This window comes from Oncorhynchus gorbuscha, unplaced genomic scaffold (genome assembly GCF_021184085.1).
Source record: "Oncorhynchus gorbuscha isolate QuinsamMale2020 ecotype Even-year unplaced genomic scaffold, OgorEven_v1.0 Un_scaffold_9313, whole genome shotgun sequence".
Classification (NCBI taxonomy): Eukaryota; Metazoa; Chordata; class Actinopteri; order Salmoniformes; family Salmonidae; genus Oncorhynchus; species Oncorhynchus gorbuscha.
This window is the reverse complement of record NW_025752311.1, coordinates 2,501-12,915: the sequence shown is the minus strand read 5'-3', so window position 1 is coordinate 12,915 and position 10,415 is coordinate 2,501. Positions and strand designations below refer to the sequence as shown.

At 47.4% G+C, this 10,415-nt stretch overlaps 1 pseudogene; it reads right to left on the bottom strand.

Annotated features, from left to right (window-relative positions):
- Positions 1-1,233: 1,233 nt before the first annotated feature.
- The window catches only part of LOC124030120, a 10,036-nt pseudogene continuing 854 nt past the window's right edge, over positions 1,234-10,415 (bottom strand).

The window sequence follows — 10,415 nt, the reverse complement described above, 5'->3', positions numbered from 1 at the left end:
GATCAGTAATATATCATTATAATAACAGATCAGTAATATATCTCTAGCTCTACAGGAAGAAGAAATGTTACCCAACCCTGCTCTACAGGAAGAAGAAATGTTACCCAACCCTGCTCTACAGGAAGAAGAAATGTTACCCAACCCTGCTCTACAGGAAGAAGAAATGTTACCCAACCCTGCTCTACAGGAAGAAGAAATGTTACCCAACCCTGCTCTACAGGAAGAAGAAATGTTACCCAACCCTGCTCTACAGGAAGAAGAAATGTTACCCAACCCTGCTCTACAGGAAGAAGAAAGAGTTGGGCCGGTTAATATGGTTTGTGTTAGTATCTGTTGAAGGGTTGGTGTTAGTATCTGCTGAAGGTTGGAGTTAGCATCTGCTGAAGGCTGGGTGTTAGCATCTGCTGAAGGCTGGGGCTAGGCATCTGCTGTTATTTATGTTGTATCTGGTGAAGGCTGGTGTTAGCATCTGTTGAAGGGTTGGGGTTAGTATCTGGTGAAGGGTTGGTGTTAGTATCTGGTGAAGGGTTGGTGTTAGTATCTGTTGAAGGGTTGGTGTTAGTATCTGGTGAAGGGTTGGTGTTAGTAACTGTTGAAGGGTTGGTGTTAGTAACTGCTGAAGGGTTGGTGTTAGTATCTGCTGAAGGGTTGGGGTTAGTATCTGGTGAAGGGTCAGGGTTAGTATCTGTTGAAGGGTTGGTGTTAGTATCTGTTGAAGGGTTGGTGTTAGTATCTGGTGAAGGGTTGGGGTTAGTAACTGTTGAAGGGTTGGTGTTAGTAACTGTTGAAGGGTTGGTGTTAGTATCTGTTGAAGGGTTGGGGTTAGTATCTGGTGAAGGGTTGGGGTTAGTATCTGTTGAAGGGTTGGTGTTAGTATCTGGTGAAGGGTTGGGGTTAGTATCTGTTGAAGGGTTGGTGTTAGTATCTGGTGAAGGGTTGGTGTTAGTATCTGTTGAAGGGTTGGTGTTAGTATCTGTTGAAGGGTTTGTGTTAGTATCTGTTGAAGGGTTGGGGTTAGTAACTGTTGAAGGGTTGGTGTTAGTATCTGTTGAAGGGTTGGTGTTAGTATCTGTTGAAGGGTTGGTGTTAGTAACTGTTGAAGGGTTGGTGTTAGTATCTGTTGAAGGGTTGGGGTTAGTAACTGTTGAAGGGTTGGTGTTAGTATCTGTTGAAGGGTTTGTGTTAGTATATGGGCCAGAACTGTTGAACGGTTTGGGTTAGTAACCCTTGACCCCGACGATGGCGTGTCTAACAGCCAAGTGATTCCACATCAGATACAGCCGTACCTTTAGTCTCCTTGATGACGATGGCATTGAGGAGACCCTTCCCCCGGACGATGGGGACGATCTCTTTAGGAAGCTTCGACAGTTCTGACCTCAGCAACTGGCCCATCTTCTCAGCGTTCTCCGCCAGCTTCTCTTCCTCCAGAACCTGTCAGGGAGGACAACGTACTGTTAGAAGAGGTTAGCCTCTCTACTGTATATAACCTCTCTACTTACTATTAGAGGAGGCCTGTTACTACCTCAAATCAGCCCCTCTACTGTATATAGCCCCTCTGCTGTATATAGCCCCTCTGCTGTATATAGCCCCTCTGCTGTATATAGCCCCTCTGCTGTATATAGCCCCTCTGCTGTATATAGCCCCTCTGCTGTATATAGCCCCTCTGCTGTATATAGCCCCTCTGCTGTATATAGCCCCTCTGCTGTATATAGCCCCTCTACTGTATATAGCCTCTCTACTGTATATAGCCTCTCTACTGTATATAGCCTCTCTACTGTATATAGCCTCTCTACTGTATATAGCCTCTCTACTGTATATAGCCTCTCTACTGTATATAGCCTCTCTACTGTATATAGCCTCTCTACTGTATATAGCCTCTCTACTGTATATAGCAATCACTCAGAGGAGATAGGATGGTCCCACCCACTGCTTTGAAGTACTCTCATCTGTCTGTTGCTCTGGGGAGTATCCCATCTTACTAAACCAGCTAGTCAGATACAGTACCCATCTGTCTGTTACTCTGGGGAGTATCCAGTCTTACTAAACCAGCTAGTCAGATACAGTACCCATCTGTCTGTTACTCTGGGGAGTATCCAGTCTTACTAAACCAGCTAGTCAGATACAGTACTCTCATCTGTATGTTGCTCTGGGGAGTATCCCATCTTACTAAACCAGCTAGCCAGATATGATGACTTGACTGCTTGAAGGAATTAATGAGACACTACATGGCCACAAAGTGCTGGTCCAATATCTCAAACAAAAACCATGGGCATTAATATGGAGTCGGTCCCCCCGTTGCTGCTACAACAGCCTCCACTCTTCTGGGAAGGCCTTCCACTAGATGTTGGAACATTGCTGCTATAACAGCCTCCACTATTCTGGGAAGGCTTTCCACTAGATGTTGGAACATTGCTGCTATAACAGCCTCCACTCTTCTGGGAAGGCCTTCCACTAGATGTTGGAACATTGCTGTTATAACAGCCTCCACTCTTCTGGGAAGGCCTTCCACTAGATGTAGGAACATTGCTGCTATAACAGCCTCCACTATTCTGGGAAGGCTTTCCACTAGATGTTGGAATATTGCTGATGGGGACTTTAGCATTAGTGAGGTTGGGTACTGATGTTGGGCGAATAGGCCCGGCTCGCAGTCGGTGTTCCAATTCATCCCAAACTTGTTTGATGGAGTTGAGGTCAGGGCTCTGTGCAGGCCAGTCAAGTTCTTCCACACCTACCTCGACAAACCATTTCTGTATGGACCTCACTTTGTGCACTGGGGCATTGTAATGCTGAAACGAGGAAAGGGCCTTCAGCCAACTGTTGCCACAAAGCACAGAATCGTCTAGAACGGCTTTGTATGCTGAAGCGTTAAGATTTCCCTTCACTGGAACTAAGGGACCCGAACCATGAAAAACAGTCCATTATTCCTCCTCCACCAAACTTTACAGTTGGCACTATGCATTGGGGCAGGTAGCGTTCTCCTGACATCCGCCAAACTCTGTTTTGTCCGTCGGACTGCCAATGGTGAAGCGTAATTGGCATTGCACATGGTGATCTTAGGCTTGTGTGCGGCTGCTCTGCCATGGAAACCCATTTCATGAAGCTCCCGACTAACAGTTGTTGTGCTGATGTTGCTTCCAGAGGCAGTTTGGAACTCGGTAGTGAGTGTTGCAACAGAGGACAAACTATATTTACGCTCTTCAGCACTTGGCGTGCCTGTTCTGTGAGCTTGTGTGGCCTACCACTTCGCGGCTGAGCCGTTGTTGCTCCTAGACGTGTCCACAATAACAGCACTTACAATTCACCAGGGCGGCACAAGCAGGGCAAAAAGTTTACGAACTGACTTGTTGGAAAGGTGGCATCCTATGACAGTGCCACGTTGAAAGTCTCTGAGCTCTTCCGTAAGGCCATTCTACTGACAGTGTTTGTCTATGGAGATTGCATGGCTGTGTGCTTGATTTTACACACCTGTCAGCAACGACTGTGGCTGAAATAGCCGAATCCACTCATTTGAAGGGTCGTCCACATACTTCTGACCATGCAGTATACGTGACTGCCCGGACTGATGGATGGTAGAAGGAGTCACCCAAGACATCCAGCCCAGCCAAAGCTAAAAGGATGAACGGTAGGAGGAGTCACCCAAGCTCTCCGACTTAGCCAAAGCTAAAAGGATGGATGGTAGAAGGAATCACCCAAGACATCCAGCCTAGCCAAAGCTAAAGTGGGACTGTTGTTTCTTCAATGTGTCCATGTTTGAATCTATACCTCCGTTTTGGATTTGTCCACATTATTAAGTGTGCGGGGGTCTCCATCTCTCCTAATGTTTGAATCTGTCCATAGCCAAATTACTAACTAGCTGAATCTGTCCATAGCCAAATTACTAACTAGCTAGCTAACTAGCTGAATCTGTCCATAGCCAAATAACTAACTAGCTGAATCTGTCCATAGCTAAATAACTAACTAGCTGAATCTGTCCATAGCTAAATAACAAACTAGCTAGCTAACTAGCTGAATCTGTCCATAGCTAAATAACTAACTAGCTGAATCTGTCCATAGCTAAATAACTAACTAGCTGAATCTGTCCATAGCCAAATGACTAACTAGCTGAATCTGTCCATAGCCAAATGACTAACTAGCTGAATCTGTCCATAGCCAAATTACTAACTAGCTAGCGAACTAGCTGAATCTGTCCATAGCTAAATAACTAACTAGCTAGCGAACTAGCTAAATCTGTCCATAGCTAAATAACTAACTAGCTGAATCTGTCCATAGCTAAATAACTAACTAGCTAGCGAACTAGCTAAATCTGTCCATAGCTAAATAACTAACTAGCTGAATCTGTCCATAGCTAAATAACTAACTAGCTGAATCTGTCCATAGCCAAATAACTAACTAGCTGAATCTGTCCATAGCTAAATAACTAACTAGCTGAATATGTCCATAGCTAAATAACTAACTAGCTGAATCTGTCCATAGCTAAATAACTAACTAGCTGAATAACTAAAGGCTAGCTACCACGTACCTCTAGAGCTGCCATGGCAACGCCACAGGCCAGAGGGTTTCCTCCGTACGTAGAGCCGTGCTCTCCAGGCTTGATGGTCAGCATCACCTCATCATCACACAGCACCGCAGACACCTGGCAGGAATAGGTATATATCAGAGACTGACATGGCCCAGTCACAACAGACACCTGGCAGGACAAGGTATATATCAGAGACTGACATGACCCAGTCACAACAGACACCTGGCAGGACAAGGTATATATCAGAGACTGACATGACCCAGTCCCAACAGACACCTGGCAGGAATAGGTATATATCAGAGACTAACATGGCCCAGTCACAACATGGCCCAGCCCCAACAGACACCTGGCAGGACAAGGTATATATCAGAGACTGACGTGACCCAGTCCCAACAGACACCTGGCAGGAATAGGTATATATCAGAGACTGACATGGCCCAGTCACAACGTGACCCAGTCCCAACAGTCCCAACAGTCCCAACATGACCCAGTCCCAACATGACCCAGTCCCAACAGTCCCAACATGACCCAGTCCCAACAGTCCCAACATGACCCAGTCCCAACAGTCCCAACAGGCCCAACAGTCCCAACATGACCCAGTCCCAACATGACCCAGTCCCAACAGTCCCAACAGTCCCAACATGACCCAGTCCCAACATGACCCAGTCCCAACAGTCCCAACATGACCCAGTCCCAACATGACCCAGTCCCAACAGTCCCAACAGTCCCAACATGACCCAGTCCCAACAGTCCCAACATGACCCAGTCCCAACAGTCCCAACATGACCCAGTCCCAACATGACCCAGTCCCAACATGACCCAGTCCCAACATGACCCAGTCCCAACAGTAACAACATGCCCCAGTCCCAACAGTCCCAACAGTACCAACATGACCCAGTCCCAACATGACCCAGTCCCAACATGACCCAGTCCCAACATGACCCAGTCCCAACAGTCCCAACATGACCCAGTCCCAACAGTCCCAACATGACCCAGTCCCAACAGTCACAACATGACCCAGTCCCAACAGTCCCAACAGTCCCAACATGACCCAGTCCCAACATGACCCAGTCCCAACAGTCACAACATGACCCAGTCCCAACAGTCCCAACATGACCCAGTCCCAACAGTCCCAACAGTCCCAACATGACCCAGTCCCAACAGTCCCAACATGACCCAGTCCCAACAGTCCCAACATGCCCCAGTCCCAACATGCCCCAGTCCCAACATGCCCCAGTCCCAACATGCCCCAGTCCCAACATGCCCCAGTCCCAACATGCCCCAGTCCCAACATGCCCCAGTCCCAACATGCCCCAGTCCCAACATGACCCAGTCCCAACATGCCCCAGTCCCAACAGTCCCAACATGACCCAGTCCCAACATGCCCCAGTCCCAACATGCCCCAGTCCCAACATGCCCCAGTCCCAACATGACCCAGTCCCAACATGCCCCAGTCCCAACAGTCCCAACATGCCCCAGTCCCAACATGCCCCAGTCCCAACATGCCCCAGTCCCAACATGCCCCAGTCCCAACAGTCCCAACATGACCCAGTCCCAACAGTCCCAACAGTCCCAACAGTCCCAACATGACCCAGTCCCAACATGACCCAGTCCCAACATGACCCAGTCCCAACAGTCCCAACATGACCCAGTCCCAACATGACCCAGTCCCAACATGACCCAGTCCCAACATGACCCAGTCCCAACATGACCCAGTCCCAACAGTCCCAACATGACCCAGTCCCAACATGACCCAGTCCCAACATGACCCAGTCCCAACATGACCCAGTCCCAACATGACCCAGTCCCAACAGGCTGAATAAGCAGTGAGTCACAAAAGGAAGTGAATTAAACCATGAATATTCGTGTCTTAATGAGACCCATCCCATACTAAACTATTAGACAGCATTTTCATTCAGTCAATCAAAAACGAGGAGCACAACAACATTGCAGGGAACGTAGTGTAACAGTGTTGTGTTTACTCACAGGGTAGACGCCTCCTGACAGAGCCTTTCCCAGGATCACGATATCAGGGCGTACTTCCTCATGGTCCACGGCCAGCCGTCTGCCTGTACGGGCCAGTCCAGTCTGCACCTCGTCGGCTATGAACAGCACCTAAACATGGGAACAGAGGTATCAGTAGAGTCTATGTCTGACTGGGCCTCTACATTACAGCCACCTCATTGGCTATGAACAGCACCTAAACATGGGAACAGAGGTATCAGTAGAGTCTATGTCTGACTGGGCCTCTACATTACAGCCACCTCGTCGGCTATGAACAGCACCTAAACATGGGAACAGAGGGGTATCAGTAGAGTCTATGTCTGTACGGGCCAGTCCAGTCTGCACCTCGTCGGCTATGAACAGCACCTAAACACCATGCAGAAGGAGATATTCAATCACATTTCATTTATAAAAAGGCCCTTTTTAAAATCAACAGTTGCTACAAAAGTGTTTTATAATAACCTGGTCTCTAGACCCAAACACAGGGAAGCACAGTAACAAGGAAAAAGCTATATCAGTATTTATTTATTTATTTGTTTGTTTATTTGTTTGTTTATTTGTTTATTTTATTTATTTATTTATTTTACGACAATAAAACATTGACAAATGGACAGATGGAACAATCAATCAAAAGTGTCTGTTTCCGAAAGACACAATAATATCAACCGTTGATTCTCAAGGCCTTTTTTTATTTTTGTCGACGCCGAAACGTCTCGTACTCACGTTGTTCCGAGTGCAGAGTTGTCTGACCGTGGTGAGGTATCCGGGGTCAGGGACCACGACCCCAGCCTCTCCCTGGATCGGCTCCACCATGAAGGCTGCTACGTTAGGGTCCTGGAGAGCTTTCTGGGCACAACCATCAGCACACAGTCAGTGATAACAGATCACATCTCATCAATGGATTTTACAGTGGTGGAGACACTCCCTTTGCTGTGTGTACCGACTCAATATGGCCCATTTCCCCAGACCAAGACTTCGTCTGGATTAAGCATGCTCAAACAGGACTAGGCCTGATCTGGCTCCAGGAAACTGGCCTGTAGAGAGGTAACATTAAGGTCCAGGAAACTGGCCTGTAGAGAGGTAACATTAAGGTTCAGTATTATAGAGGAACAGGAAACTGGCCTGTAGAGAGGTAACATTAAGTTCCAGGAAACTGGCCTGTAGAGAGGTAACATTAAGGTTCAGGAAACTGGCCTGTAGAGAGGTAACATTAAGTTCCAGGAAACTGGCCTGTAGAGAGGTAACATTAAGTTCCAGGAAACTGGCCTGTTGAGAGGTAACATTAAGGTTCAGGAAACTGGCCTGTAGAGAGGTAACATTAAGTTCCAGGAAACTGGCCTGTAGAGAGGTAACATTAAGGTTCAGTATTATAGAGGAACAGGAAACTGGCCTGTAGAGAGGTAACATTAAGCTTCAGTATTATAGAGGTTCAGGAAACTGGCCTGTAGAGAGGTAACATCAAGGTTCAGGAAACTGGCCTGTAGAGAGGTAACATTAAGGTTCAGTATTATAGAGGAACACGAAACTGGCCTGTAGAGAGGTAACATCAAGGTTCAGGAAACTGGCCTGTAGAGAGGTAACATCAAGGTTCAGGAAACTGGCCTGTAGAGAGGTAACATTAAGCTTCAGTATTATAGAGGTTCGGGAAACTGGCCTGTAGAGAGGTAACATTAAGCTTCAGTATTATAGAGGTTCAGGAAACTGGCCCGGAGAGAGGTAACATTAAGGTTCAGGAAACTGGCCTGTTGAGAGGTAACATTAAGGTTCAGTATTATAGAGGAACAGGAAACTGGCCTGTAGAGAGGTAACATTAAGGTTCAGTATTATAGAGGAACAGGAAACTGGCCTGTAGAGAGGTAACATCAAGGTTCAGGAAACTGGCCTGTAGAGAGGTAACATTAAGGTTCAGTATTATAGAGGAACAGGAAACTGGCCTGTAGAGAGGTAACATTAAGGTTCAGTATTATAGAGGAACAGGAAACTGGCCTGTAGAGAGGTAACATTAAGCTCAGTATTATAGAGGAACAGAAACTGGCCTGAGAGAGGTAACATTAAGGTTCAGAAACTGGCCTATAACATTAAGGTTCAGGAACAGGAAACTGGGAAACTGGCCTTGAGAGGTAACACAAGGTTCAGTATTATAGAGGAACAGGAAACTGGCCTCCAGGAAAACTGGCCTGTAGAGAGGTAACATTAAGGTTCAGTATTATAGAAACAGGAAACTGGCCTGTAGAGAGTAACATTAAGGTTCAGTATTATAGAGGAACAGGAAACTGGCCTGTAGAGAGGTAACATTAAGGTTCAGTATTATAGAGGAACAGGTTCAAAACTGGCCTGTAGAGAGGTAACATTAAGGTTCAGTATTATAGAGGAACAGGAAACTGGCCTGTAGAGAGGTAACATTTCAGGGTTCAGTTCAGTTATAGAGGAACAGGAAACTGGCCTGTTGAGAGGTAACATTAAGGTTCAGTATTATAGAGGATGTGGTCATGTCAGCACGTACCTCCAGACCAGGGATGTCATTGTAGGGATGAGCCCAAAGCCGGGCATGAAGGGACCGAAGTCCTCGTAACTGCTAGGATCTGTCGAGCTTCGAGATGGCGGCCATGGTTCTCCCTCAGAAGTTACCATCTACAGGAGGAGAGGTTAGCCACAGTACAATTAGTATCCTTCTTCTATGGTGTTCACCGCACAGAGTTCCAATGCATTCTGCCACATGAGGGAACTAAATGAACTAGAACACGATTACAGGAATATGCCATTCAAAATAACATTTGTAACAAATATAGCTGCAAGCAGCCATGCCGGGTTCAAGCACTACTGCACCACCATTACAATGGTTGTACTGCACTATAAAAGGTGTATTTCAGGAATGCACAGCTAGGATAGACAGTGAAGGACAAACGCCCGTATCTCAGGACATGATGGGAAACCCCCCGCCCCCTATCTCAGGACATGATGGGAAACCCCCCCCGCCCCGTATCTCAGGACATGATGGGAACCCCCCCCCCCAAAAGGTGCTGTGTATCGACTTACTTGCAAAGATGATTTTGGCCTGATTCTTGGGAACGCCCTTCACAGTGTAGGCCCACTTACGGGCCAGCTTACAGGCCGTCTCTCCTCCCTCCACACCTGGTCCACAAAGAGGGAAAGAACATTAATGTCACTATACTTAGTATTGACATGTTGTGTACCACGGATAGACCTGAGCCACAGCCTCCTTAGATAGACATGTGTTAATGGGCAGACCGCCTAGTGAGCAGTCATATCAGGCCTCCAACCCATCAGGCCTCCTAACCTGTGTTAATGGGCAGTACATATCAGGCCTCCTCCTAACCTGTGTTCATGGGCAGTACATATCAGGCCTCCTAACCTGTTTCATGGGCAGTACATATCAGGCCTCCTAACCTGTGTTCATGGGCAGGTCATATCAGGCCTCCTAACCCATCAGGCCTCCTAACCTGTGTTCATGGGCAGTACATATCAGGCCTCCTCCTAACCTGTGTTCATGGGCAGCAGGCCTCCTCCTAACCTGTGTTCATGGGCAGTACATATCAGGCCTCCTCCTAACCTGTGTTCATGGGCAGTATATATCAGGCCTCCTCCTGTGTTCATGGGCAGTATATATCAGGCCTCCTAACCTGTGTTCATGGGCAGTATATATCAGCCTCCTAACCTGTGTTCATGGGCTATATATCAGGCCTCCTAACCTGTGTTCATGGGCAGTACTTTGTCGTATCCAAACAGGGTGGTGATGTACTGCCTGTAGGCCCCCAGGATGTCGTTGTAGAGAAGGCCCTGGAGGTCAGGGTGAGCCTGGAGGCCTGGGCGTTCAGAGCAGCGATGATCTTGGGGTGACAGTGGCCCTGGTTCACTGCACTGTAGGCGCTCA